The sequence below is a fragment of the Lygodium microphyllum genome, chromosome 8 (assembly GCF_053477565.2).
Source record: "Lygodium microphyllum isolate KBCC chromosome 8, Lygodium_microphyllum_v1.1.10, whole genome shotgun sequence".
Classification (NCBI taxonomy): domain Eukaryota; kingdom Viridiplantae; phylum Streptophyta; class Polypodiopsida; order Schizaeales; family Lygodiaceae; genus Lygodium; species Lygodium microphyllum.
The window spans coordinates 124,759,449-124,787,444 of NC_141142.1; positions in this window are offsets into that span (position 1 = coordinate 124,759,449).

The window sequence follows — 27,996 nt, forward strand, 5'->3', positions numbered from 1 at the left end:
GTGACTTTATGGAAGATGAGGACGACATTACTACTCCTTCGGATACTTTACCAGGTATGCCAATTCCACATTCTTTGTTGACAATGAAATGCTTAGTTCATGAAAAAGAAAAGATTATTTTGCATGATGATGGTAGTACACGATTTTATTTCTGCAAAGTTAGTGAAAGAATTGAAATTACAAACTGTTCCTACGCATTATCGTATTAAAGCAGCATTCTTAGGCACAAGGTATAATGGAACACAAGAGGTGCATGATTTAGAAATTCAAATTGGTGAATATATTGAAAGAAGGAATTTTCTAGTTGTACCGTTACAGTCCAGTGATATTATTTTAGGTATGCCTTGGCGTCATCAGCATAATCCTCACATAGATTATTCCACGCATTCAATTAACATTCATTTTCAAGGAAAAAACATTACATTGTATGGTATGCACGTATCTAATGCTTTTCCACTGCTTACTCATACTCAAGCTAAACGTGCATTACGCAAAAGTAGTAAATCTTATCTAGTTTGGGTGAATGAACTGCAAGCTAAAGAAAAACATATACACCCTAGGCATAAAGAATTCCTTACACAGTTTAAAGATTGGTTTGCTGAAGATCTACCACCTGGATTACCTCCTTTACGTCCTGAAGATCACAAAATAGATTTAATTCCTGGTACACAACCATCTTGTAAAGCACCATGTAGGCATAACTAGATAGAGCAGAAAGAAATTCAAAATCAAGTTGAGGAATTATTAAATAGAGGATTAATTAGACCTAGTAATTCTCCATTTGGTGCACCTGCTTTGTTGGTAAAGAAGAAGAATAATACTTATCGTATGTGCATTGATTATCGTGCCCCAAATAAGATTAGTGTAAAGAATAGATATCCAATTCCTAGGGTCGATGATCTTATGGATAAACTACAAGGTTCTGCCATATTTAGTAAAATAGATCTTAAATCTGGTTATCATCAGGTGAGATTAGATAAATCTGACATATTCAAGACTGCATTTAGAACACAATTTAGTCATTATGAATTTTTAGTGATGCCTTTTGGATTGACTAACACACCTGCTACATTTAGTAGAATGATAAATCACATATTTTTGAAATATCAGCATTGTGTTATTGTATTCTTTGATGATATCTTGGTATTTAGTAAAAATGAGAAATAACATTATGAACATCTCTCTTTGGTTTTCAAGTTGGTGAAAGATAATCAATTGTATGCTAATCCAGAAAAGAGTGAGTTCTTTCAAAGAGAAATTGAATATTTAGGTCATATTGTGTCATCAAAAGGTATTAAAGTTGACCCTAAGAAGATAGAAGCAATATTGAACTGGCCAATATCTAAAAAGTGCATGAGTTACGTTCTTTTCTAGGTCTTGCTAGTTTTTACAGAAAATTTGTGCGAAATTTTTCATTACTTGCTTTGCCTTTGACTAAACTTTTAAAGAAATGTATTGTTTATCATTGGTTTGATAATCAACAGAAATCTTTTGATTTATTGAAACATGCATTAACCCATGCTCTTGTATTACAACTACCTGATTTTAATAGACCATTCTTTTTAGTAGTTACTGATGCTAGCAGATCTGGAATAGGAGCCGTACTTATGCAAGATAATCATCCAATAGTTTATTCTAGTTGTAAACTGAAACCCTCCGAACTTAAATATTCCACATATGATAAAGAATTATTAGCTGTGGTACAAGCTTTAAGACAATGGAAACATTACTTAATGGATTCTGAGTTTATGATTAAGACTGATCAACAAAGTATTAGACATCTCCTTAGTCAACCCCAAATATCTGACTGACAATGTAGTGGCCGATGCATTAAGTAGGAGACCGACCATTCATAATATTTCTGTTATATCATTTGAATCTTTAACCCCTATGAAAGATACTTATCATTAGGACATTACTTTTCAATCTAATTGGAATAAATTAGTTGGAAATAATTGGATTCCTATTGATTCACTGTCTTACAATGATGGAGTAATGTTTTATGAAAAGAAATTATGTGTTACAGTTCCATTTAGATATTTTGTTTTGAATGAGATTCATTGTCCTCCATATCAAGGTCATAGAGGTATCATATCTGCTTTGCGTATATTGACTGAAGATTTTTATTGGCAGAGTATCTAACTTTGTTATTGGCAAGCATATCAAGATTTTGCGTATATTGACTGAAGATATGGAGGTATCATATCTAACTTTGCGTATATTGACTGAAGATAACAAGCATATCAAGATTTTGCGTATATTGACTGGAGGTATCATATCTAACTTTGCGTATATTGACTGAAGATAACAAGCATATCAAGATTTTGCGTATATTGCCAATAACAGGTTTAGTAAACAAGCATATTTCATTCCATGTAAGAAAACTTTAACAGCATCTCAGGCAGCACAATTGTTTTTGAAAACTGTTTTCACTAATCATGGATTACCGAAAGTTATTATTTCTGACCGTGATTCTAGATTTTGTAACAACTTTTGGATTACTTTGTTTGCTAACCTAGGAACAAAGATTGATTTCTCATCTGTATTTCATCATGAAACTAATGGACAAACAGAAGCCACTAACATTACTATTTTAGATCTATTATGTGCTTACACTATTTCTAAACCACAGACATGGGACACACACTTACATTTACTGCAGTTTGCATATAATAATACACCACACACATCTACAAAGAAAGCATCGTTTGAAGTGATTTATGGTTATAGATTGTCTACACTTGTTGCATCTGTATCAAATAGAATTCAGAGTGCTGATGATATTGCTAACATGCACGCTACTATTTTTTATGAGGTTAAAGACATGATTGCCAAAGCCCAGCAATCGTATACAAAACAAGCCAATAAGAAAAGACAAGCCATGAATTTCAAAGTTGATGACTATGTTTGGTTGAGAATAGAAAAACGTAGATTACAAAGTGTAGATAAACAACCAGTTGTGAAATTAGCACCTAGATTCTATGGACCATTTAAGATCATTCACAAAATCAATGACAATGTATTCAAGTTAGAACTATCACCTCATTGGAAAATTCACAACACATTTCACATTAGTTTATTACGACCCTTTAGAGGCCAATTACCTGTACACCTTGTTTATGAAAACCCACCTTTGCGAGATGAAGAGACTGAAATCCTTGAGTGTGAAGCTATCATAGATACTGACTTTATGACCATTGGAACTGGCCGTAGATATTCTAGATATTTGGTTAAGTTTAAAAACCATCCTGTTGAAGAGGCCCAATGGATGCACGGTAGAGACTTAAATGCTTTCCCTACTCTATTAGCTCCACCAACAAGCGGTCAAGGTAGGGGTGTCCTTTGATGCGTTCTTCCATGGGTCGGCCCTGAAGAGTGGTTAACAGTCTATACGAGGTTGGTGCGACATATGTGGGGTCGTATTCCGTTGTTTTGATAGCGCAGCGCTGCTCAGCATTGGTCATTATGCGGCACCCTTCAACTTCTCATTGCAGCCTAAGAGTGTACCAATGCCTCAAGAAGAACGGGGAGTTAGTATCAGCGAGCTTTGATAACACCGTGATTTCTTGATTAGTGATAGCAGAAGTGGTTCGCTGATCGTATGACGTGATGAGGTGCTGTTTGATGGCTTGCTCCTTGGAGATCTCGCTATTGAGTAATTTAGTAGTGGAGCGAGAAGCTTTTGCGAATGCGAATTCAATGGTCTCCCAAGAGCATGGCATTGTTTTAACTTCAGTTACAAAGGGTTTCTCCAATAGTCCTAAGTCCAAGCGGTCGTAGCTTAGTGCTAGCGACGTGAAGGTGGTGTCTAGTTGTTTAATGCATTCCACCACGTCATCCCCGGTGTCCTTAGTGAGGTCGGAGGCCAGTGCTAAAAAGGATTTGCATTCATAGGAGGGCGTAAGGCTGACGGATGGTCGAGGTTTGCTAGAACTAGAGCCTGTGACCATGAAGAGTTGCGATTGGGAGTGTTCTTGAGTCTGCGGATGGGCTGCTTGGATTGTGGGTGGATTAGGAGCATCCATGACGGATGGATTGTTGCATTCAGGCTTTGACTCAAAGTACCCCTTATAAGGAGTCATACCAACAACAACGGAAGTAGGGCAACAATTAAGGATGTGAATTGTAGTAGCCACAGCCTCAGCCCATAGACACTGAGAGGTCTAACCGGGCATCTCGATCACATTGCGTCAAGCTTGAGGGCGGTGTAGGAGTAGTGACTTTGGTCGTGTAGGCCTTAGGGATCCACAGCTAAGTATTGCCCATGTAGTAGCCTTGCGCAAGCAAGAGGGCTTTAGGGACCCATCTTTGCTTGATCATGCGGCGCTTGCTGTGACTATGTCTTGGCCTCCTAGGTTTAGAATTTTTGGTTTTATGAGGATAGGAGCATTGACTCCTAGGCGGCGGTTGCGGTTGCAGTTGCTTAGGCTGCCATTGAAATCTGGGCTGTTGGGCCTTAGGTTTTGCTATTTTGGGATGTGATTCATCAAATTTGGGAGGTGGCAGCCGTGCACTACCCCCTCCTTGGACTTGTTTACATATATTTCTACTGGTGGCGTTGCGGACAGTGATGAGTTCGCGCAGCCCTTGCTAAAAACTGTGACAATGTGAACGTTGCCTATTGTGAGGTGGATGTGTTGTGACTTGAGAGCGGAATTCAGGTGACGAGAAGTGCTTAAAAATAGCTAAAAATTATGAATATCAAGGGAAAAATATTCACCGTCAAAGGCGGCGGCTCGATCTAGGACGATTTTAAGCGTCAAAGTGCTTTAAAGGTGCCCGAGCGACACTTGTTGATTTTTCAAAATTTTTCAGACAGTCGTGTGGGTTGACACGAGCTACTGGTCAATGCGGGATGCTAAGCCGGATGCCCAGGAACTTTCAGAGCTCAATTCCGAGTCCGGACGGGGAAATGGCCAAGAAACCGGTCAAGATACAAAGGGGTGGACCAAAGTTTGGCCAAATGGGCAAGTGACCCTTGGGAGCCCAATTTTAAATGTAGCATGAAACTTTTGAAGCACGGAGATGAAGAAAACGTGGAGAAGAGGGGGTGCCATACAGCGCCGATTTTTGCGCTTGAAGGATGATAATGCCATCTCCTGCCTGTGAACAACCATGCCAACTGATCATTGCCCTTCATTCCCTCTTGGATGCTAACTCTATCGCCGCCTCTCGCCCGTCAAATGATGCTCTCTTTGAAGATCTCTGATTTCAGTCTTTCTATCTCCTCCCTCTCTCTCTTCTAAAGGCAAGTTCATGTGGGAAGAAGAAGGAAGAAGAAAGAATGGTGGAGGCTTGTCCGGCATGGATCGGATTGCTCCACGGGCTGGAAATGGTGATTTGTGATTGTGTTGGACATGAAGTGCTGCTAATTTTTTCAAATTTGCAGCCATGGACATGAAACCCGAAACACGCAAATAAGCGGTAATTCAAAATTTTCAAAAAAATTTGAGATTTCATGGCTTTTGATTGATAAAATGTTGTTCATGTGGGCTAAAAATTGTTTATGTTGGTGTTTTCCATGAGTTCTTGCTGATCATAATCAGAAAATTAGCAAAATATGCATCTTGTGGTTCAAAATAATACACTGAACCACGTAAAATATGGAAAATCAAGGAAAAATGATGTTTTTGGGCATAAAAATTGAAAAGTGAATAGGAACACCAACTAAACTTTCATTTTTGCTGCAAAAAGGAACTAAGGGCCACAGCCCATAACCTATTTTGAATTTTTGGTAATAAAGTAATGCAGAAAATAAGGGAAAATACAAGGAAAATGGAGAAAAATCACTAAAAATAGGAGAAAAATGCATTTTGGGTGCGGAAGATTAATGAAAATTAAGAGCAATGTTTGTGAATGTTTGTGGGAACTGAAGCATGAGGATTTGCCTCAGTTCAACCCCACCTTCTTGTTCTAGTATGTTTTTCCCGCTTTCTATACATAAAAATGATTGCAAAATACCCTATAAATCTATACAACAATGCAACATTTGATCAATGGGAGGGTAGAGTGGTTAAAGTGTGTCTAAATGTGGAGTAAAATGATGAAAGGATTGCTGTTTTGGTTTGCATGCCATATAGGTCGGTGAATAATTATAAAATAAGGGCCTTAGTAGTACGAGGGTTTCCTTGGTGCTAGGTTTGTGCAACGCCGCATAAGAACGGGAGTTGGAAGTCATTAAAAGGATGTTTTCCACATGTGCACAATATTGATTTCATAACTGTTTGAGCACTAGGCATCCACACAAATGCATAAATCATGGAAATATTTAAAGGTATCAGAAATCCTGGATGCATAGCAATTGTTTTCATTAGGACAGTGACCCACGTTGAGTGAGAGACAGGGCACCCTAAGCCATAGGCTAGTCGTGGGGTCTAGGGAAAAGAGAAGTAAGGACAATGGTACATTCCTGTATACGATTAAATGGTACCTTGAGTGGACTTTTGTGCGAAATGTTTATATGTTGAGCGATGCATCGAGGGGCCAATCCCCAAGGTGTAGGAGAGTCGTAGAGGGTTGACGGCATTCAGCCGTAGGAGGAACCCCATGTGTATGTGATTCGAGCCTTTTGGCTATGTGAAAAGGACTCCCTCTGAGGGGTAATATTGGGTTAGGATCAGTTGGACTAAACATATTACAAACCCAATGTTTGGGAAGGCAGAGATTTTGATAGACGCTCCTGGCCGCGAGGCCGAGGGATTGTCTTGTGCGTAGTGACGAGGCCCGGCTAGTGCATGAGCCAGTGCCAGCCCGGTTTTTGGTCCATCAGTGGTGCGTCTACCGGGGGCTGCTTAAAAGTGGCGGTCCTCGAATCCTGGTTGTTTAGGGACCAACTAGCAGTTTATGCCAAAGGATACTGAGATTGATCCGTTATTTATTGATAAGCATCGTCTAGCAGAAATCCAAAAGCAAGAAAGAGACGAAAGAGCTAGGCGATGTGCTAAAATTTTTAGGAGATATTCCCCTAAGCGTAGCGGTGTTGAACCCTTATGAGGGAGTGGATCTAGTGGTCTTGGGGCCACAAGCAGTAAGTTAGGAGAAGGTGGAAGCTCTAGTGCTCCCCTTCCTTCTATAAGCCAGTCCACGTCAAGTGCGGGAGGTGTAACCCCACCGTCCCTTATTCCTAGTGCAAATCCAATCCTCGTCATGGAGCAGCCTATTGCAATTCCAGCAGGAACGACGGATTTACCGGCTCTAGGTTACCCGCTACCCATTTTTAATGGGCTAGTTGAGGAAGATGCGGAACTCCACATTAGGGAGTTTCAAAACTGATGTTTAACTGTCGCATTCAAGAAGAAGGACATTTAATGATGTTCTTCAATATGACTCTCAAAGGAAGAGCCGCTATATGGTATCATGGTTTAGAAGTCGGAACCATATTGAACATTGATGCATTTTATGGAGCTTTTCGAAGGGAGTTTGCCCCAAAAAGGGGTGGGCAATATTGGTTGCATGTACTCAACGTGACCCGCCAAGAACCACACGAGGATATTCATGCTTATGCGAAGAAAATAAAAGAGGTTTTCCGTAAGTTGGACACCTCTATTCCTATCCATGCAGCTGCCCAATTGCAATATTTCCTACATGGTTTGGACTTTAATATCCAATTGCAGTTGAGTACTGTCCCCTTGGGGGATATAGATACTGCCATTACACGAGCACAAGAGGTGGAATCCCGACTACAAGCAGCCTATGCTTCTCGAGGCAATTCGAATATGAGTTTAGTATTGGGAAACAATATGGCAATGGCCAATGGCAGTAGTGGTCAAGGGATAGCGATGGCTAACCCTAATGGGAGAGGGAACATGATACAGAATGTGCCTTTATTACCAGCTCCCCCTAGCATATCGATGCCTACGGGCAGTCAAATGGCTCCAAATGGTGGAGGCCAGGCGGTCAATTCTAACACCATACCTGTGGCTCAACAACCTGTGCCTTGTTAGGCTGATGGAACGACATGGTAATGACCAAGGCTATGAGTCGAGTTCTTCCAATGTTCTTGGCGAGGTTAAGGACATGATGAAGCATTATACCGACATGATTACGGAGCAGTATCGACAAATAGCCGTGGATGTCAACTTCCTTAAAAAACAACAAAATTTGATAGGAAGTAGATACCCAGATGAGGGTGCACCTTCGAGGTTTAGTTTCAAATGGTGTGGTGGGCAGCACTATCCAATAAATTGCCCAAATGTTAAGTGCGACATTTGTGGAAAATCCGGCCATTTAGCAGCTACTTGCTGGAGTAAGATCAGTTCCCTCCAACGAGGTAGTCGGCAACCAGGGCCTGTTAATCATCGCGTGCAAGGAAATGATTCCCAGCGAGAAGATGGGCCTAAACAAATACTTCAACGACCAAAGACTACATTGGAGGAGCTACCAAGTGGTAGTGGGGTTAGTTTGATTTAGGCTGTACGTGTTAATGATGCTGAAACCTCTAATCTGCGAGCTGTTCTTAAAAGAGGTCAAAAGGGTAGAGAAACCGACAAGGATAAGCCTGTCGACGGAAACCCTAAACAAGGCGACAAAGGAACACAAGTTTTGGATCCTACCATGGAAGGGGGACCTTTGAAGCCTGTAGAGAGTAAAGCCAATAAGGAACCACCAAAGAAGAAGGTGAAAGTTAAGAAAGAGGCAATAAAGCCAGTTCAGCGACTTAAAGAGCGGATGGTTTGGCGTGAAAAGTGAGCTCTATCAAACTATCATGAATTTGACTTGGCGAGCTCTCTTTGCGAAGTCAAGCCGGATGTGAATCTCTTACAACTTATTAAGCTTTCCCTAGGAGTACGTAAGGAATTTAGAAAGATTCTACCTACCGGGTATATCGTAGAACCTTTGGGTATTGCACGAGTTGGTGATGACTGGTTCGAGCATGCTGAGAAGCATTGCCCAAGGGTTGCAGCCTATGTCGATGGGATATTAGTAGATTATGCCATTGTCGACACGGGATCATCTGTTAACATTATGAGTTCTGAATTGATGGAAAGGTTGGGTCTTGCGATCCAGAAAGATACCTCCACAATTCTCAGAATGGCAGATGATAGTTTGAGATAGCCAGAAGGCTGCATTACTAAGGTCCATGTCACGGTTGCAAATGTAGAATGCCTGCTGGACTCTAGGGTGATTCGTTTTGCAGGCCGTCCAAGTTACCAAGTATTACTCGGACAACCTTGGATCTTGCAAGCGGACTGCCAAGTGGATATACCCGCCGGTCGGCTAATATTTGGCAGAGGTGCCCAGCAGGTGGTGGTTGATGCTTATCCTGAGTCCCCGTAGAGTGAGAGAGCTCCTCTATCTTCTACAGAATTGAAGACATTAGAAGATTTATCTGCCAGTGAGACATCATCGAGTGATGAGTCCAAAGAGGGATCCACCACAGAAGACATCTATCAGATCACTTTGAATGAGCCGATAGAGGGCCAAGATCGTATAAGAGATGCAGATGTTATCGAGCTAGACCTTGGTATGCCTGATGATTCGCGGCCAATCAAATTAGGTTCTATGCTCAGCTCAGCAGAAAGGGAGGACTATGTGGCCTTGATCCAAGAATTCCGTGATATCTTTGCCTAGAGTTATGATGAGTTGAGAGGCATTCCTCCTAGTCTTGCTATTCATACAATTCCGTTGAAAGAGGGCAGTCGTCCTGTACGACAGAAAGTAAGGCGTATGCCTTTCGAACTGAGGGGCGGCCTGTTTGAAGAGTTACAGAAGCTTCGAAAAGCAGGTTTGATTTTTCCTGTGCAACACATGGAATGGTGTTCGCCGATTGTGATAAGAAAGAAGAAGAATAATCAAATCCGATTATGTGTAGACTTTAGGGAGTTGAATAAGCAGATAGTTAAGGACTACTACCCGTTGCCATTTATTGACCAAATTTTGGATCAATTAGCGGTTAGGGAGATATATTCGTTTATGGATTGCTTTGCAGGATACAACCAAATGGCAATTGCAGAAGAGGATAAGTTGAAAACAACTTTTATCACTATATTTGGTACTTTTGTGTACCATGTGATGGCCTTTGGTTTATGCAATGCGCCTAGTTTGTGGCAACGAAGAGCAGATAAGACATTCGGTGACATATCCCCTGAAGAGTTGAAGGTGTTTATTGATGACTTAGGGGCCGCCACCGTGAGAGAAAGGTAGTTGATCATTTTAAGAAAGTGCTTTGAGCGCTGTAGACAATTTTGCATCGCCCTAAACCCACGAAAGTGTGTTTTTGGAGTGCCTTATGGGCTGTTGCTGGGTCATGTGGTCAGTTCAGTAGGAATTGCGACAGACCCCGAGAAGGTTAAAGTTATAGTTGCCATGGGTCCACCAAGCACTCTGAAAGAGGTTCATAGCTTTCTGTCTTCGGTTGGTTACTACCGTAGATTCATCAACGCCTTAGCAGAAGGAACGTTGCCACTTACAAATTTATTGTCCTTTAGTGGTTCGTTTGTATGGGGTGACCCTTGTAAGGTAGCATTCGAGGATGTGAAACAAGAGCTAGCAAGAGCGCCCGTTTTAAAAGCACCTAAAAGAGGTGAGGTGTTCTATATATTTTCAGTAGCCATCATGTATAGTATTACCTACTGTTTAGCCCAAATTTGGGAAGAGAAGTGGTACCACCCGATTGCTTTTGCTAGTCGAAAGCTGGGGGTATCCGAAATCAATTATACGTACATGGAGAAGCTGTGTCTAGCGATGGTCTTTGGGACCAAGAAATTCAGGCATTATATTCTCTATGAGAAAGTCGTGCTTTATACAAAGGCGGAGGGACTTCGATTATTGATGAATAAGCTACAGCCGCCTGATCGTCTAGCAAAGTGGTTGATCAATTTGTAGGAATTTGATTATGAAATCAGGATTAAGCCACCAAGGTTGCAAGGCATCGTTGAATGTCTTGTAGACTTTGGGGAACCGAAAGAATCTGTGGTTGAAGGTAGTGACATGGAGTTGTTATTTAAAATAGATACGACATATATTCCCTCTTGGTATGTTGCAATAACACATTATTTCTCAACAGGAGAGGCGGGATCCGAATTATCTAAAGCTGAGAGAAGGAAAATTAAGTAGCAAGCGTTAAAGTTTGCTTTGATCGCAGGTACATTATATCGGCAAGGGGTTGATGATATCTATCGCCGGTGCGTGATGCCTGACGAGGTGCCATTCATTTTGGAAGAGTGCCATGATTCTGCTTGCGGTGGCCATTTTGCTAGACGGCTTATAGCACAAAAGGCTTTAAGAGCAGGTTATTGGTGGCCTGCCATCTTCCAGGATGCGTTTGCGTATGTTAAGAGATGCGATATTTGCCAACGACATGATAGTCGAGAGAATAGGAAATGACCACTCACCCCTATTATGGCGATACTTCCATTTGAGAAGTGGGGAATAGATTTTGTGGGTCCTATTACTTCGTCATCGACTACACAAAAGAGGTACATCATTGTAGCAACTGACTACTTCACAAAGTGGTCAGAAGCACGTGCAACAAGGAAAGATGATGCTAAAGAAACTGCTAGTTTCCTTTTAGAGCAGATAATATGCCGGTTTGGTCCGCTGAAAGAATTAGTGTCGGACCGCGGAACCCATTTCCTGAATAATGTGATTAAAGGTTTGACAGAGTTGTGGCAAATCAAGCATAACAAGACAACCCCATATAATCCGCAAGCCAATGGGCAAGTTGAAAGCACCAACAAGCAGCTTGTGGGCATCCTGTCCAAAATTGTGTCGAAAAATAAACGGGATTGGGATAAAAAGTTATATGTGGCAGTGTGGGCTTATAATACGACCTTCAAACGAGCCACTGGCCATACCCCATTCAAGTTAGTATATGGGGAGGAGTGTGTCTTGCCTTTAGAAATTGAGCTGCCGACTATTCGGTTTGCCATCAATCATTCTTTGAGCGATGAAGACGCACTTTTTGAGCGCTTGAGGACACTGGCACATTTAGATGAGCTTAAGTTGTAGAGCTTATTACACCAAGAAGTGGCGAAGCGCCGAATGAAGTAGCTACACGACCGCAAAGCCAAGAAATACACCTTCAAGAAAGGACAGCTTGTTCTGTATTATGATGCACGACGTGAATTATTTCCAGGCAAGCTAGAGCCCAAATGGGACGGGCCCTATCGGATCGTTAGAATAGGAAGGAATAAATCCACAGTCTTGTTAGCTGACCTTGAGGGGATAGAATTTAAAAATAAGGTTAATCTTAATAAGATTAAACCTTATTACTTTTGATTGTACTAATGCTATGACTGCCTTGCAGGTCTAGGCAAGATCGATCAAACATCTGCAGGAAATCGTGATAGAGGTTGATGGGTCGTCTGATCCCTTATTTAGAACACCCATATTTGGAACAGAGGTATCATTAGGGAAAGCTCATTTAGTGGAGCAAAGGATACAAGGTGATTGAGCAAGAAGGCGGGACATTTATTTGGGAGATCAAGGTCTTTTGCCATCACTGCCTACAAATTTTGACGAGCATCCATGTTGAATTCAATGATGATGGAGGGATGGAGCCTACAGTCCACCCATTGAATATGCTGAATTTCGATTACCATAATTACGAGTAGAATTCAGGATGGCGGGATATGTAAACCCTTTATGGATGTACACCTTGTACTTTGATGGGGCGTCCAGGGGTACATGCAAAAAAGGAAGTGTACGAGTTGTCATTCGAGACCCCCGACGACGCATTGTTATGAAGTTAGCTGCTTATCTCCGGGTGAATTTTACCAATAATATGGCAGAATACAAAGCCCTGATAATGGGTTTGAATATTGCAAAGAAAGGTGGTATAAGCCAGTTATTGGTGAAAGGGGATTCTCAGTTGGTTTTAAATCAACTCAATGGGACCTACATGGTACGAAACCCCATCCTTTGCATGTACCATCATACTGCCATAGCCCTGCTAGACGGATTTGATAGAGTGTCTTTTCAGCTGATTCCACGGAATTGGAATCAGTTTGCCGATTCTTTGGCTAATTTTGCATATGAAGAAGACCTCTTCTTTAATTGTGGCCCTTGTTCCGATATATCTATTGATGGTGAGACAGGACCCGGTCGTTTGTGGGGTATGCTTTCTGAACATGCCCTCTTTGGCAGACGATGGTTGATCTGGGTGATGCAGAGGGTAAGCGAGACGCATCTCCCTTTATTATCTTGGACCCACAGACTGATTAGATGACATGTGATGGGAACACCTCTTGCGATATATGCAAGAGGGATGGGTCATAATTTAATGCACCTAGTTTAGGGCTATGAGCCCTGTTTCCCTAGGAATGGTATGCTTTGATGTCTATCATAGTTGCTTCCAGGTTGATGTTATGCGTAGTATTGTTTGACTTCATTAGGCCAAGAGGGCCGATTCAGTTTTGTAGCAAAGCTAAGTTTCATTTCATTATTAGGCCAAGAGGGCCATTTCCCTGTCTAGTGCGGGTGCGGTTAATCGATTTTTTTGTTTTACGTGTTGTGCTGGATAGGTTTCGTGGTTCATGGAATTTGGTGGAGCCTGGAGGAGCCTTTGCTGCGATGGAAGCTTCTTGTGGCTACTCCAGGTGATATCTCTCCTTTACGAGTACCTTTCTTTCCTGTTATATATGTATTTGTACTTGTCGAAGAGATACATTTTTGTTGGGGACCGGCAACTAAGGCATGAAGTCCCAGGTTTAGGTTAAGTATGTTTGAGGGAGGTCGGAGTAGTCATTGCCTCCTGTAAAGACATTGTCAGACATTGAAAGCCCTGTTTTGGAAGGAAGTCCTAGTGGCCCTGTTTTGCTAGCCTGCTAGGCAGCCGTTCTAGGAGTTCTTGTTAGTAGTGAGGCAGTTAGAGGAGCGTGCCAGCAGCTAATAATGATGATGCCAAGAAACTCTGGACATCCTAGAAGATGAATATAAATACGAAGGTGTGTAAAAAGGGGTTCTAACCCCTATCAAAGAAAAGGAAAGGAATAGAAATGTATAAGCAGTTGATCATTGCCTTGCGAAGGCCTGGTAGGTTCCTGGGGATAAATCAGACCTGGGGCCGATACCTTGTCTTCCTAGTGGTGGCTTCTTGCTGGAAAACATGACAAAACAAGGAAGGTTGGAGTGAAAATAAAAGTGAGCGTTAGAAAAGGATTAAGTGTCGCCTTGCGAGGGCTTGGTAGGTTCTTGGGTGCCGAGACAGGTCCTGAGGCCGATGCCTTGTTCTCCTTGGGTCACTACGCTCAGCTCCCTCCTTTTTACATGCCCAAGTATGTTCATCCAATAACAACCCTAAAAGAAGAAATGTACTGAAAGAAAATATTCCTTGATCAGGCTATAGGAGTCCTCGCCTTGTAAGAGCTCCTAGTGGAGTTGTCTTTAGTTGGTAAGTAGTGCAGACTACCACTTAGGGCAACCTCTTTGATAGGTTTTTTAGTTTGGCTATGTTGGAGCAGCTGGTTAGTGACTTGCTTCACATCTTTTATTAGATGATGCTAGGCCTACTCCTTGTGGATGTCATGCCTTGGTTCTGTCCAGGGGTAGGGGAAGCATTGTGCTGAGTTTTATTATATAATTGTTTTATATCAGTTTGATGCTTCTTTGGTTGTTTATGTGCATATATGTTCGTGGATTCGACGGGCTGAGTCGCCCTCTCCCGTGGTCGCCAATGAGAGCGGAATTTAAGTGACGGGAAGTGCTTAAAAATAGCTAAAAATTATGAATATCAAGGGAAAAATATTCACCGTCAAAGGCGGCGGCTCGATCTAGGACGATTTTAAGCGTCAAAGTGCTTTAAAGGTGCCCGAGCGACACTTGTTGATTTTTCATAATTTTTCAGATAGTTGTGCAGGTTGATACGAGCTACTTACTGGCCAATGCGGGATGCTAAGCCGGACGCCCAGGAACTTTCAGAGCTCAATTCCGAGTCCGGACGGGGAAATGGCCAAGAAACCGGTCAAGATACGAAGGGGTGGACGAAAGTTTGGCCAAATGGGCAAGTGACCCTTGGGAGCCCAATTTTAAATGTAGCATGAAACTTTTGAAGCATGGAGATGAAGAAAACGTAGAGAAGAGGGGGCGCCATACAGCGCCGATTTTTGCGCTTGAAGGATGATGATGCCATCTCCTGCCTGTGAACAACCATGCCAACTGATCATTGCCCTTCATTCCCTCGTGGATGCTAACTCTATCGCCGCCTCTCGCCCGTCAAATGATGCTCTCTTTGAATATCTCTGATTTCATTCTTTCTCTCTCCTCCCTCTCTCTCTTCTAAAGGCAAGTTCATGTGGGAAGAAGAAGGAAGAAGAAAGAATGGTGGAGGCTTGTTCGGCATGGATCGGATTGCTCCACGGGCTGGAAATGGTGATTTGTGATTGTGCTGGACATGAAGTGCTGCTGATTTTTTCAGATTTGCAGCCATGGACATGAAACCCGAAACACGCAAATAAGCGGTAATTCAAAATTTTCAAAGGAAATTTGAGATTTCATGGCTTTTGATTGATAAAATGTTGTTCATGTGGGCTAAAAATTGTTTATGTTGGTGTTTTCCATGAGTTCTTGCTGATCATAATCAGAAAATCAGAAAAATATGCATCTTGTGGTTCAAAATAATACACTAAACCACGTAAAATATGGAAAATCAAGGAAAAATGATGTTTTTGGGCAAAAAAATGGAAAAGTGAATAGCAACACCAACTAAACTTTCATTTTTGCTGCAAGAAGGAACTAAGGGCCACAGCCCATAACCTATTTTGAATTTTTGGTAATAAAGTAATGCAAAAAATAAGGGAAAATACAAGGAAAATGGAGAAAAATCACTAAAAATAGGAGAAAAATGCATTTTGGGTGCGGAAGATTAATGAAAATTAAGAGCAATGTTTGTGAATGTTTGTGGGGACTGAAGCATGAGGATTTGCCTCAGTTCAACCCCACCTTCTTGTTCTAGTATGTTTTTCCCGCTTTCTATACATAAAAATGATGGCAAAATACCCTATAAATCTATACAACAATGCAACATTTGATCGATGGGAGGGTAGAGTGGTTAAAGTGTGTCTAAATGTGGAGTAAAATGATGAAAGGATTGCTATTTTGGTTTGCATGCCATATTGGTCGGTGAATAATTATAAAATAAGGGCCTAGTAGTACGAGGGTTTCCTCGGTGCTAGGTTTGTGCAATGCCGCATAAGAACGGGAGTTGGAAGTCATTAAAAGGATGTTTTCCACATGTGCACAATATTGATTTCATAACTGTTTGAGCACTAGGCATCCACACAAATGCATAAATCATGAAAATACTTAAAGGTATCAGAAATCCTGGATGCACAGCAATTGTTTTCATTAGGACAGTGACCCACGTTGAGTGAAAGACAGGGCACCCTAAGCCATAGGCTAGTCGTGGGGTCTAGGGAAAAGAGAAGTAAGGACAATGGTACATTCCTGTATACGATTAAATGGTACCTTGAGTGGACTTTTGTGCGAAATGTTTATATGTTGAGCAACGCATCGAGGGGCCAATCCCCAAGGTGTAGGAGAGTCGCAGAGGGTTGACGTCATTCAGCCGTAGGAGGAACTCCATGTGTATGTGATTCGATCCTTTTGGCTATGTGAAAAGGACTCCCTCTGAGGAGTAATATTGGGTTAGGATCAGTTGGACTACAACGTATTACAAACACAATGTTTGGGAAGGCACAGATTTTGATAGACGCTCCTAGCCGCGAGGCGGAGGGGTTGTCTTGTGTGTAGTGACGAGGCCCGACTAGTGCATGAGCCAGTGCCGGCCCATTTTTTGGTCCATCACGTCTCATAATCAACATTGCAGTGCGTCTGCCTCTTGAAAGTTCGCACCAATAGCGACTCTGTGGCTGCATTTTTAGCATTTGGCAACACGTAAAAAATCATTGGGACAGTCTCAGACTCAATAGAAACGGCGGCTCTGCACTTGCCGAGAAGTATGTAGGAATGGGCCCCATATGGGCTTAGTTTTTCATTAGTGGGGTTGAAGTGGTGGTCTACCAAGTTGAGTCCAATGATCTTGAGTTAAGACATTGAAGTCTGCTCTCTCATTGATCAAAGTGTTGAAAGCGCATGTTTGTTTTATAGTGACTGTGATATGGAGGTATGCGGGCTCTACGGCTTCCTCATCCTCATCATCAATCTCAGTGATTGTGGCCACTCGTATTTTGACAGGTGGTTCTAACATTGAGGGCTCGTGCAAAGGATGGTTGGGAGGATAGTACTTCTTGACATGACTACTTGAAGAAGCCTATGCCCTCACCATCTAAGGTCTCGAGCTCGACATTGCCTGTGCGGCTGATCGGACGAACTTTGAAAGATCCAAGACCTCTAAATTTCATTTTTTGCTTATGCCCCTTAACTGAGTAGAGGAGCACCAAGTTGCCCTGTTCAAAGTCGCGCTGCTTGACATGCTTGTCAAACCAACTCTTGCGTCGGGCCTTCTCACATATAAGCGCATGGGTGGCTAGAAGGCGACTCTCTTAGAGGCGCTCGAGTTTGACCAAGCGTTGCGTCCATGCCTCTATCCTGTCCCATCATTCTTGAAGTGCTATTCTCAGGCTAGGAATGAAGAATTATAATGGTAGAACCACTTCAATTCCATAGGTCAGCCTGAAGGGGGTTTGACCGACAGCCATTTTATAAGCCGTGTGGTAAGCCCATAAGGCTGCCATGAGCCTGTTGTCCTAGTCTTGTTGTGTAAGGCTGAGACCACCTTGGTCAGGACATTGATAAGATTCTTATTTGTGGATTCTGCTTGACCATTTTCCTAAGGGTAGTATGGCGAGGATTTGCGATGGATGATGAGAAAGATAGATAGGAGATGCATTATCACATCGTTGATGAAGTGCGTGCCTTGGTCACTAACCAGTTCGATGGGGCAGCCAAATTGTGAGATCACTTGCTCCCATAAGAACTTGACAGTCATCCTGGCGTCGTTTTTTCGTATCGCTCTTGCCTCTGCCCATTTCATGAGGTAGTCCATGGCCATAATGATGTACTTGGCCTGTGAATACTAGACCGTAGGACTGATGGGTCCTATGAAGTCAATTCTCCATTTTTCGAAGGGTTGTCATGTGATAACTAGAGTCAAGTCCATCTGATCCTTGCGAATCGGAACTTTTGTCCGTTGGCACTCGTCACAATGCTTGATGAATCCCGCTGCATCGCGGAAAAGTGTGGGCCACCACAATTGAGATTGCAACACTTTTCGTGCTGTCATGTCTCCGCTAAAGTGCCCTCCAGCAATGCCACTGTGCGCCTCTGAGAGCACATCGTGCATCTCATGTTCGCATACACATCTGCACAAGAATCCGTCTTGCCCCAGCCTATAGAGTTGGCCTGCAATCAGCAGATAGGGTTGGATCTTAAGGATTAATCACCTAAGTCAGGCTTTTTCTATCGGTTGATCAGGAAATCCGTGTTCAAGCACTTGGACTATGTCATCCGCCCAATATGGCATTAGATCAGCCTTGAATAAATCTCTCTCACTAGACAGGTTGAATAGATGGGAGTCGAGTAGTTCGTCAATAATGCCTTGTCCCAGCGGCTTCTCCCGTGGAAATGCGTGACATATGGTTAGTCATGTAGTGCTGTTTTCCTTTTCATACAACCACGGAGAAGTCGAATTCCAAGAGCAGAAGGAGCCATCGAGCTATGCGTCCTATAGCACAAGGTTTGTTTACTAAATAGAGCAGGGCTTCATGGTCCACAAAAAAGATAAAAGGTGTGGCCAATAGATAGTGCCAGAATTTCTTCACAGCAAACACCATGTCTAATCCTTCTCTTTCTGTCGTCAAGTAGTTCATTTCCATCTCAGTGAGTTGTTTGCTAGCAAAGCTCACTAGATAGTCTAATTTGTGTTCGCCAGGTTGGCACAACACTGCCCCCACGGCAAACTTAGAAGCATCGATATGCACATGGAAAGTAACAGTCCAATCTGGGACTCGTAGAATTGGTGATGTGGTTAGAGCCTTTTTCAGCTCTTCATATGCTCGTTGGCATGCCTCGGTCCATTCCAAGATGATCAGCAACTTGTACAAAGGTCTGGCGATCAATGCATAGTTCAGTACAAACCGCCGATAGTACCCTGTATGGCCTAGGAAGCATTGAACTACCTTGTAGTTAATTGGGGGTGGAAGGTCAACAATAACCCTGACTTTCAAAAAGTCGGTGGCAATCTGCGACACCACGTGCCCTAAGATGCATCCATGCTTTACCCAAAACTCGCACTTTAAGGGGTTCAAGGAGAGACAATATAAGCGACACCGCTCAAAGACTGCGCGGAGTTTGTCTAAGTGTTCGATCCAGATCGAGTGAACATAGAGGTTGTCGACAAAGACTTCCAACTCCTTGCAAAGCATGTCTCTAAAGATGGTGCACATGAGGCGTTGGAAGGTGGCAGGGCATTAGTCAACCCAAAGGGCATGACTACGTAAGCAAAGACGCCCCACTCAGTGGCGAAGGCAGTCTTGTGCCTATCCAGAGGGTGCACTTGCACCTGGTTGTACCCTGAGAAGCCGTCCAAAAAACTGTAGACTTCCTTGCCCGCCACTCTCTCAAGCATGTGCTTGGTGTTTCCATTCTTCTTCATCACTCAGATTTTTCCATTCTTCTTGTAATTGACGCACACTCCAATATTTCCATTCTTCTTCATCACGATGACTATGGGCGATACCTAGTCTGTGTGTTCAATTTCGTAAATGAATCCCGCTCTCATCAGCTTATCAATCTCCTCTTTGATAGCATGAGCGTGTTTTGGATTCATAGGGTACGGTCTCTGCTTGACCGGCATTGCGTCTGGCATCATGGGTATGTTGTGAGTCATGACACTCGGATCTACCCCCTTAAGCTCTTCTAAGGACCAAGCGAGCACGTCTATATACTCTCGCAAGAGAGCAACAAGACTTGTTTCTTCTTCCTCAATCAAGTCATCGACAATGAAGACTGGTCAGGGTGTTTCCCCTTCCTGGGCTAGGTTAATCTCCTTGACCTTGGCTATTCCCTCAATCAGTTCGCTCATTTGCTCTTGATGCTTGGAACCTCACAAAACTACTATCCTATCCCCTTTTTTGAATTTCATAAATCGTTTAGGGAGGTCTTACAGTTTTCGTTGTTCTTCCGTTTGTGTATCCTTGGGTTGTTTTGCCTTTTTCTACCTTAATCGTCTATGCCTCAGGTGGACGGGTAGGTCCCTCTCGGTGCGTCTGGCCGTGGGCAGCCTAGGTATTTCTAGATCACTATCTGAACTAATCTCCGAATTAGAGTCGAACTCCCCGTCGTTGCTAGAAGAGGTGGTCTCTCTTGGTGGGTGCAGTTCGGACGGCGACTCTGTCCTAAGCATTGATGTCGTTCCTGGTTGGGCTAGGCCTACTTGCTCAAGATCTATGGCCCCTACGTGTTCCAACTAGGCACGATCACATTCCATGTGCATGACTCCTCGCTCTATCCTGAAGATACTCTTTTTTTGCGGCTTGGAGTCTGCTCGTATTTGCTCTATTTCTTGCCCTTCAGTGTCGTATTCCACGGTGTCTACCTCACCCTCACTTTCATCACTAAAGGATTGGCACTTCGTATTCGTCGTTAGACTCCTCTTCATCAGACTGCTCGTCGTGTCCTAGGGCTTGGTATATCTCTTGTCGTTGGTTAGGAATTAGGGCCCAATTATACATGAGGTTTACGTCATGCACTCCAGTCCATTGCCACTTGGATTCCTCTAAGAGATCGTGGAGTGGTTTGAAGTTTGCAGCTGGATCGCTAGCTATCTTGTCCATTAAGCATTCCAGTGTCTCCTGGAGTTCCCTTAGTTGGGACTTGGAAGTTGACAGGCTTAGGTTCCCCACGAAGGGTTCCTGCCATCATGCAGACTGGTGCGGAGGGTGTGTTGTTAGACTTGCCGATTGTTTTGATGGCTTGCTCTCATATGCCTCGTGATCTGAGAACGGCAGGTTGATTGTAGCAAGGACGTGCATCCGATCCTGCTCGTCCTCTAGGCATGGGATATACTTGGTCAAGGGCCCATAGGACTTCTTGACCTAGGTATTACCCTTGAGCATAACAAAGATGGCATCTAAGTCAACTCGTGAGGTCTTCCAAGTGTCCATCTCTATTCTCACGGCATCTGCTCTATTGCCAAGGAAAATCAAGCCATTACCCCAATCTTCAATGACTCTAGCGTTGCGCATCTAGGGTTGACCTAATAGGATATTGTAGTCCACTCACTTCATGACTATAAGGTCCACAGAGAATTGGACACCTGTGATCTTCACTCGCCAATTCTTAAGCACTCTGAATGGCTTGACTCTCATACAGTTTGCTAATGTGACATTAAACCTAGCAGTTTCGATAGGCAGGTTTCCCCAAGTCTGAAGCACCACGTGGCTAAGCACACTAACCCCAGCTCCCATGTCCACGATTCCCTTTCTCGTTGTATCGCCTAGGGCTAGAACCGATAAGACCGCATGCATCTCGGAACCTTCCCAGAAGGCATTGACGTGTAAGGATTTAGGCATAGAGTGCAGCGTCAAACTCGGTACTTGCATTTTGATCATGGTCATGAGGGTTTGCCATGCCCTGTTCTCTTGACCCTTCAACCCACTGCTTAAGATCTTGCCATAGGGTGGGATGCTATTTAAGTAGATCTCCCAGGCTAAGTGTTACAGGGGTAGTCACCAACATGGTCAGGAGATCGTTGGGTGCTTGTCTTTCTCCTAACTTGGATCATCCTGACCAATGGCCATGGCTGATCTGTGGCCCTATAGCATCAAGGCTTGGCCCTAGCAGCACTGCTTGTGGTGCAATTGCTTCTTCCGACCTTGGTTGAGGAGGTGAGGTTGGCGTGCTTATGCTGGAGAGGTCATCCATTTCGTCCTCTATGATGGGCTCAGCATCTTTTAGATGCCCTTGAGCCTCCTTCACACATTCCTTCACTTTTTCTATGGCCTCTAACTGTTGCTTTGGATGGGGTATTCCCCTACCTTAGCACTTCCCTTTTCAGCCGTCTTAGGGGTTGAAGTATCTACTTCTATGTCATAGACCTTCTTTCCAACAAAGCGGAGTTATAGCACTCTCTGTTTTTAGTGTGATTTTAGCTTCCAACCTCTTCTTCTTCCGCATGCAACTTTTCTTCCCTATCAAAGCTACGTCAAGGTTGCTAGGTCCTGGCAGTGATATGATGGCCTGATTTATCTAAGCATGGATCATGACCTGCAATGGGATAGGTGTGGCCTCCCCATTGAGGTTCTCAACACCAAACAGCCCTAATGGGATAGATGGTACGTTGGCTAAGCCAGAAGACTGCTTTCGCTTTGGGAAACAACGAAGAGATGAGTGATTCTGCACTCAGCACACCTTTGGTCAGCCTTGTCTCTGTTTTGCTACTCCCTTTTGAGGCAACGTGATGAGACATGACCTGGGTGACCACAAGTCCAATAGGGGACTAGATCATGTGTCTGCCCTCCTAGGCCTCTACCTCTTCCTCTTCCTAACGCCATCACTGGCACGGGGTGATAATCCATGAGGACAATGTTTCCCTCGTCGTCATGCGAGACGTAAGGGCATATGTAAGTTTCTTCCTCATTCGGTTCTTCCACGTAGTGGACTGGAGCGGGATGGGTTACGTAAGGACCAGGTGGTCTGGGCATACCAATAGGGTTTATGTCCATCCTAGGCACAACTAGCTTAATGTCATTAGGCGCAGGGAGGGCCAATGGGGCTCCCCTTTCGAAGAATGGCTGCGGCCTATTCGCTAAGTAAAGTTGGCCGTAGGGTTGCAAGTACGGAAGTCTTCATGGTAATCTACAATGCACGACGTCATGACCGAACCTAGCGCAGTTAGCACAAGGTCTTGACCTAGGGTCTTGACACTCGACTGGCAGGTGGTTTTCACCATAGTACACGCATTGGACGTGTGGGCGCGTTGGTTATCTCCACATGTCTTGTAACTTGGCTAACTCCATCTTTACATCAGCCAAGTTTTGGGTCGTCTCGGTGGCCTTTCCCTTATCTTGGGATGATGGGACTGATCACTCACTAGAGGTTGACGCTCTCTCTGAGCTTCACGAGTTGGTCTCTTCTAGGTTCGAGCTCTTGGAGCTCCGCTCCTTCAGCTGATCATCAACTCTGATGGCCTCCTCAAATACTCTAGCTAGAGCGTCTCGCTGCAAGCTCGAATCGCTTGCCAAAGCCTTATATAACTCCTCGTCTCAAATTCCGCTAATGAATACAATCGAAACTACTCTTTCAGTCGGTCACTCACCCATAGGGATTCTCTTGAAGAGACTCCTCACGTGGGTTACGTAGTCGCGAATGTCCTCCTTCTCTTTCTGCTTGACATTCATTAAGCATACTAGTAGATTATCGGAGTATCCAGGCTCGACAAATCTCTTAATGAAGAGATCCTTGAGGCCACTGAAGTTGGCTCATTCTAGAGCATCTAGGCTTGTATACTACGTCCTTCCCTTATCACCTAAGTAGAGCCCGAACGCTTGAGAGCGTTGAGTCAGGTCATTGAGACCGTTGGCTTAGCACACTTGCTCGAACTGCTCTACAAAGCTGTATGGATCATCATGGGGTTGTTATTTGTCGAGTTGCTTGGCAACAATAGGGATTTTAGACTGGCTCTTTGAGCCTTGGTTCGCTCCTAATCCTACAAGCAGCGATGCCACTAGTGTCGCAGCACTTTGCTCTGCTACAGTGTTATCTAGCAGCCGCTTCATGAGAAGATCGCTCAACGTCAAGTCTCCTTCTAGGGCTCTCTCATGATCTGTTCGGTTTCTACCTGCTAAGTTCAGCACTCGCTGTACCTCACGCAAATCCGTGCTTTGCCTTTGGCTCCTAGCCTGCTGGTCCCTATTGTATTTAACTATGCTTTGCAAAGCCTTGTGGGCTAGTTTCCTCTCTTCTTCTAGGTCTGCGATGATAGCGTTTGCCGTTCTACCGCGGTGCTCGTACCAGGCGTGTGCATCGTAGCTACTAACCAGCTATTGAATAGCCTCCGGGAAGACATTCAAGTCGAGTTCCTCATTAGACCTATGGTCTGAGCCTTCTTTTGCCATAATCGTGTTATCGTGCTCCACCAAGCTGTCGGTTAGGTTGAATAGATTTGTTAGGTCCACGTCAATGATGCCACTTGCTTGGTCCTACTTCGTGCGTTGATGTTTTGTCTACGTCTTGGATCCTCTCCTACTGGTGGGTTCCTTGAGTGGTTTATCTGAGTGAGTTCCTTCAATTATTGAATACAATCCTCAATTTATGGTCACTTAGTGTGCATGTCGCCCCTCGTGCACTTGTGCTCAATCAGGCTTTCAATTTCTTTGAGTGCGTTCAAGTGTGGAAATTCAAGGTGAGTGCAGCAAACAATCTCGAAGCGTCTTATGCACTCTCACTTTGTTTCGAGCCTGATAGGCTTGTTGGTCAGCCTTGACAGGGTTCAGGGTTTTTCTAGTATATTGCCTCGTTTGTTTTTGGCCAATCAGATTTTAACTGCTCAGTGCTTTGCGTCTAGGTCTCTCGGTCTCGTTACTGCCTACTTCAAGCTGCCAAGCGGCTACACCCTACGATTTTGTATATTCCAAGTGTGAGAATCAAGTTCTGTGCATCAGAAGAAATTTTGATAGTTTGCACTGCTGAGCTCTAGCCGGATCAGGTCAAATTTCTAAGAATTTGATAAAAATTTTCACTCGGCCCACCTGGTTCGAATTGCAGGGTCCAAGTAGGTCACTCGGATGGGCCATGGCACTTGGGCTGAGGGCCGAATATGACACGTGGTTGAGGGCCGAATCCTATGGCACAGACGGTTTGGCTCGGATGGGCCGAGGGCCGAATTAGTCATTGGTTCGAATGGTCGACTCAAACGAGCCGAGTAGGTCTAGACCGAGTGGCCGAATGAAAGAGGGCCGAGGGCCAATTCTGGGACTCGACCCAGAAGTGACCGCTCCGACGGGCCAAACGCGGCACGAAGTCGACAGCGAGAGTTCAATTTCACTCTATTCTTGCGATTTAATCCATCATAGCAAGCATAAACCTCCAGATCCTATCTAGGGGGATAAGGGAAGGGATTCATATACCTGAATAGAGTGGTAGGCTCATTGATGGTGCGATCGAATCGAGTCGTGCGATGGCTCGCTCTCTCTCTCTCTCTCTCTCTCTCATTCTCTCACTGAAATGGTCACAAATGAGCTCTGCCTTGGCCTCTTACCTCTTATACCCCTTTCCGAGTATAGTGTTGATACCCCCAATCACTCACTTTGCAGATCTTAGGTATCACAAGCAAGCTTTTTACCATTTTTTGCACAAGTTTTGCTCTGTTTTGCAACAACAAACCCTACCCTTCTCCGGTGCGATTTCCTAATCCTAACCTACGCTAGAAAATCAAAAGCAAAATACTGAAATAATTTCTCCATGTTTCCCAATCATCAAACAAACAAAATATCCCAAAATACTTACTTGTTTTGAAGATCAAAAACACCCAAACTTCCTACCTATCTCAAACTCCATTTCGGGGATGAATCCCTTACTTTGATGTGCTCGATATGAGGCGCGCAAGTGCTCAAGCTTGAATTCGTTGGTCTTGGAAATGGAACCAAAATGTAGTGGGAGCTCACGCTCAACCGCAAGACCCACGAACTGCTTATTGCTTCAAGCATTTTAAGCAAGCTCGAATAGCTATCTCTCACCTAGCTGACGCGCCGTCAATCCTATGAGTGTAGTGAGCTTACCTTGATGTCGATACGAATTGCCTCCTCTCTCGCACACCCCGGTAGCTCCACAATCCTAGATGCGAGCTCAAGCATCCTCAAGCCTCCTCCATCTCCAAGCTCCATCCTCCATAGCCGCGCACACGAGAAAAGAGAAGAGAAGAGAAGAAGAGAAGATGATATGGTAAAGAGCTTCACCCTCTTGATCCCTCACTTCCACACACTCACTCCCTCACACTCCCTCTCTCAAGAGCACGCATAAGCAAGAAGATGAGGAGAAGAGAGTTCTTGTTAGCCACACACCAAAGAATGAACTCTTATTCACTTTTTGAACTTTATATAGAAAAACCCTAAAATCCGTGGGCACCCATCCCTTTTTTACAAGACCGGCCGTTGTGGCAAGGTCTTTTTTCCATTTCCCTCTTCTAGCCTTATGCCTCTAGCCTACATCCATCTAATATTTTACAATTGGCACAGGAGGGAGCCTAGCACTCTTTTACAAGAGTTTTCCAAGTTTTTTGAGGCGCCTTTCATTTAGAATTGCGCTTTTTACCCCGACTTAGCTTTGGAGGTCGCCTGCGTGTCTTTGCTCTTTTTCCATGTTTTTTTCTGATTTTTCATTCCTTTTTCCGCCATCTCAACTTAGAGTTAACAGACACGAAGACAAGATAAAACGAGATCAAACACTTCCTTAACTTATATTCGGATTAATGTTTGTCTCCCGCCCATATAGGAGAATTAAGTGTTGCTTTCTACATCCGCAAAAAAATCCTTACATCTTCCAACAATAAAATCTAAAGGTTATCCTTCCAAGATTCTGCCTTGTAATCAAGGCCTCGAGATCCCATCTTGAGTCACGTAGAACACTTGTGTAGGGCCCAGAGGCATTGGGATTTTCAATAATCTAAGACAAGATCATTAAAAACAACTCACAAGCACGTGTGTTTAATCACTCAACTTCTCTTGAATCTCTCTCCCCCTTGGGTTTTATCCTAGGGTTCCAAGTTATGAACCTTCGATTTCTTGCACATCTTTTAACATACTCGGTAATCTTTAAAACACATTAAATATGTTGCAAGACTTGTCATACATTCTTTTCATCCTCTCTTAGTGTGATGCTATGTAGAATTTTGCCATCAAACTTATCTCCCGTGCACAAGGGTTGTTTAATAAACGGACACAATCTACAATCCTTAACTCCCTTCACATTTAGTCGATGACTTTTTAATCTTACTATGCATGTATTTGTGTGGCTTAAGTACATGAAAGCCTAAATTTCCATGCATTTGTGCATTTTCATGCTACGAACAGGAGCTATCATTTCATGTGTTTATTGTAATCACGACCGCGAACCATGAATCCTAGATAACTATTCATGTACTAGATTGGGTGGAAGCCTATTATTTTATGTGAAATATTGCAAAAACCCTATCATTTCATGTGTGTAAATCTGGTTTTAATTTGGGGACAGATGGGACATTTGGTGTGCTGGCCGCTTCACTTGGACGATCTTAACCTTCGAATCTCTTCTTTCTCTTCTTTCACTAACTCCTTTCTTCTCCTCCTCCTCTCACTCTCTCCTCCTCCTCTTCTCTCTCTTCCTTCTTTCTCTTGTCTCCTTCTCTTCCACTACTCTCTCTTCTCTTTCCCTCTCCTTCTTCTTTCCTTCTCCTTCTCTCCTCCTCTTCTCTCTCTCTCTTCCTCCTCTTCTCTCTCTTCCTTCTTTCTCTTCTCTCCTTCTCTTCCACTACTCTCTCTTCTCTTTCCTTCTCCTTCTTCTTCTTCCCTTCTCCTTCTCTCCTCCTCTTCTCTCCTTCTTCCCTTCTTCTTCTTTTCTTTTCTTCTTCTCTCCTTCTTTTCCACTACTCTCTCTCTTTCCTCTTCTCCTTCTTCTTCTTCTTCTTCTCCTTCTCTCTTCTCTCACTTCTTCTCTTCTTCTCTCCTCCTCTATCTCTTCTTCTTCTCCCTCTCTCTTCATTGAGCCTACGGGGACTACTAATCGGATGTAGAAAGGGGCTACTGATCGAATCACGAGGGGGGGTGTAGTTCACCAGCAGGGTGGGGGGGGTCTTCAACAAGCAATGGAGGGGGAAAAGGGCTTATGCAGCAATGGCAACGGGGGGGACTCCGATGATGAGGAGGAGGGTGGCAACCACCTCAGGAGGAGGGAGGGAAAACTGCAACACCAGGCCTCTCCAAACGATGGAGGGGTGGGCCTTTTAAAGGGGGGGCGCTGCTGAATGCCGCCACCTGGGCGGCATGCCCCTCCCCTTCCTCCACATCACTCCTCTCCTTCTCTCCCCGACGTAGTATTGGGGGGAAGTGAAAAGAAAAAAAAATT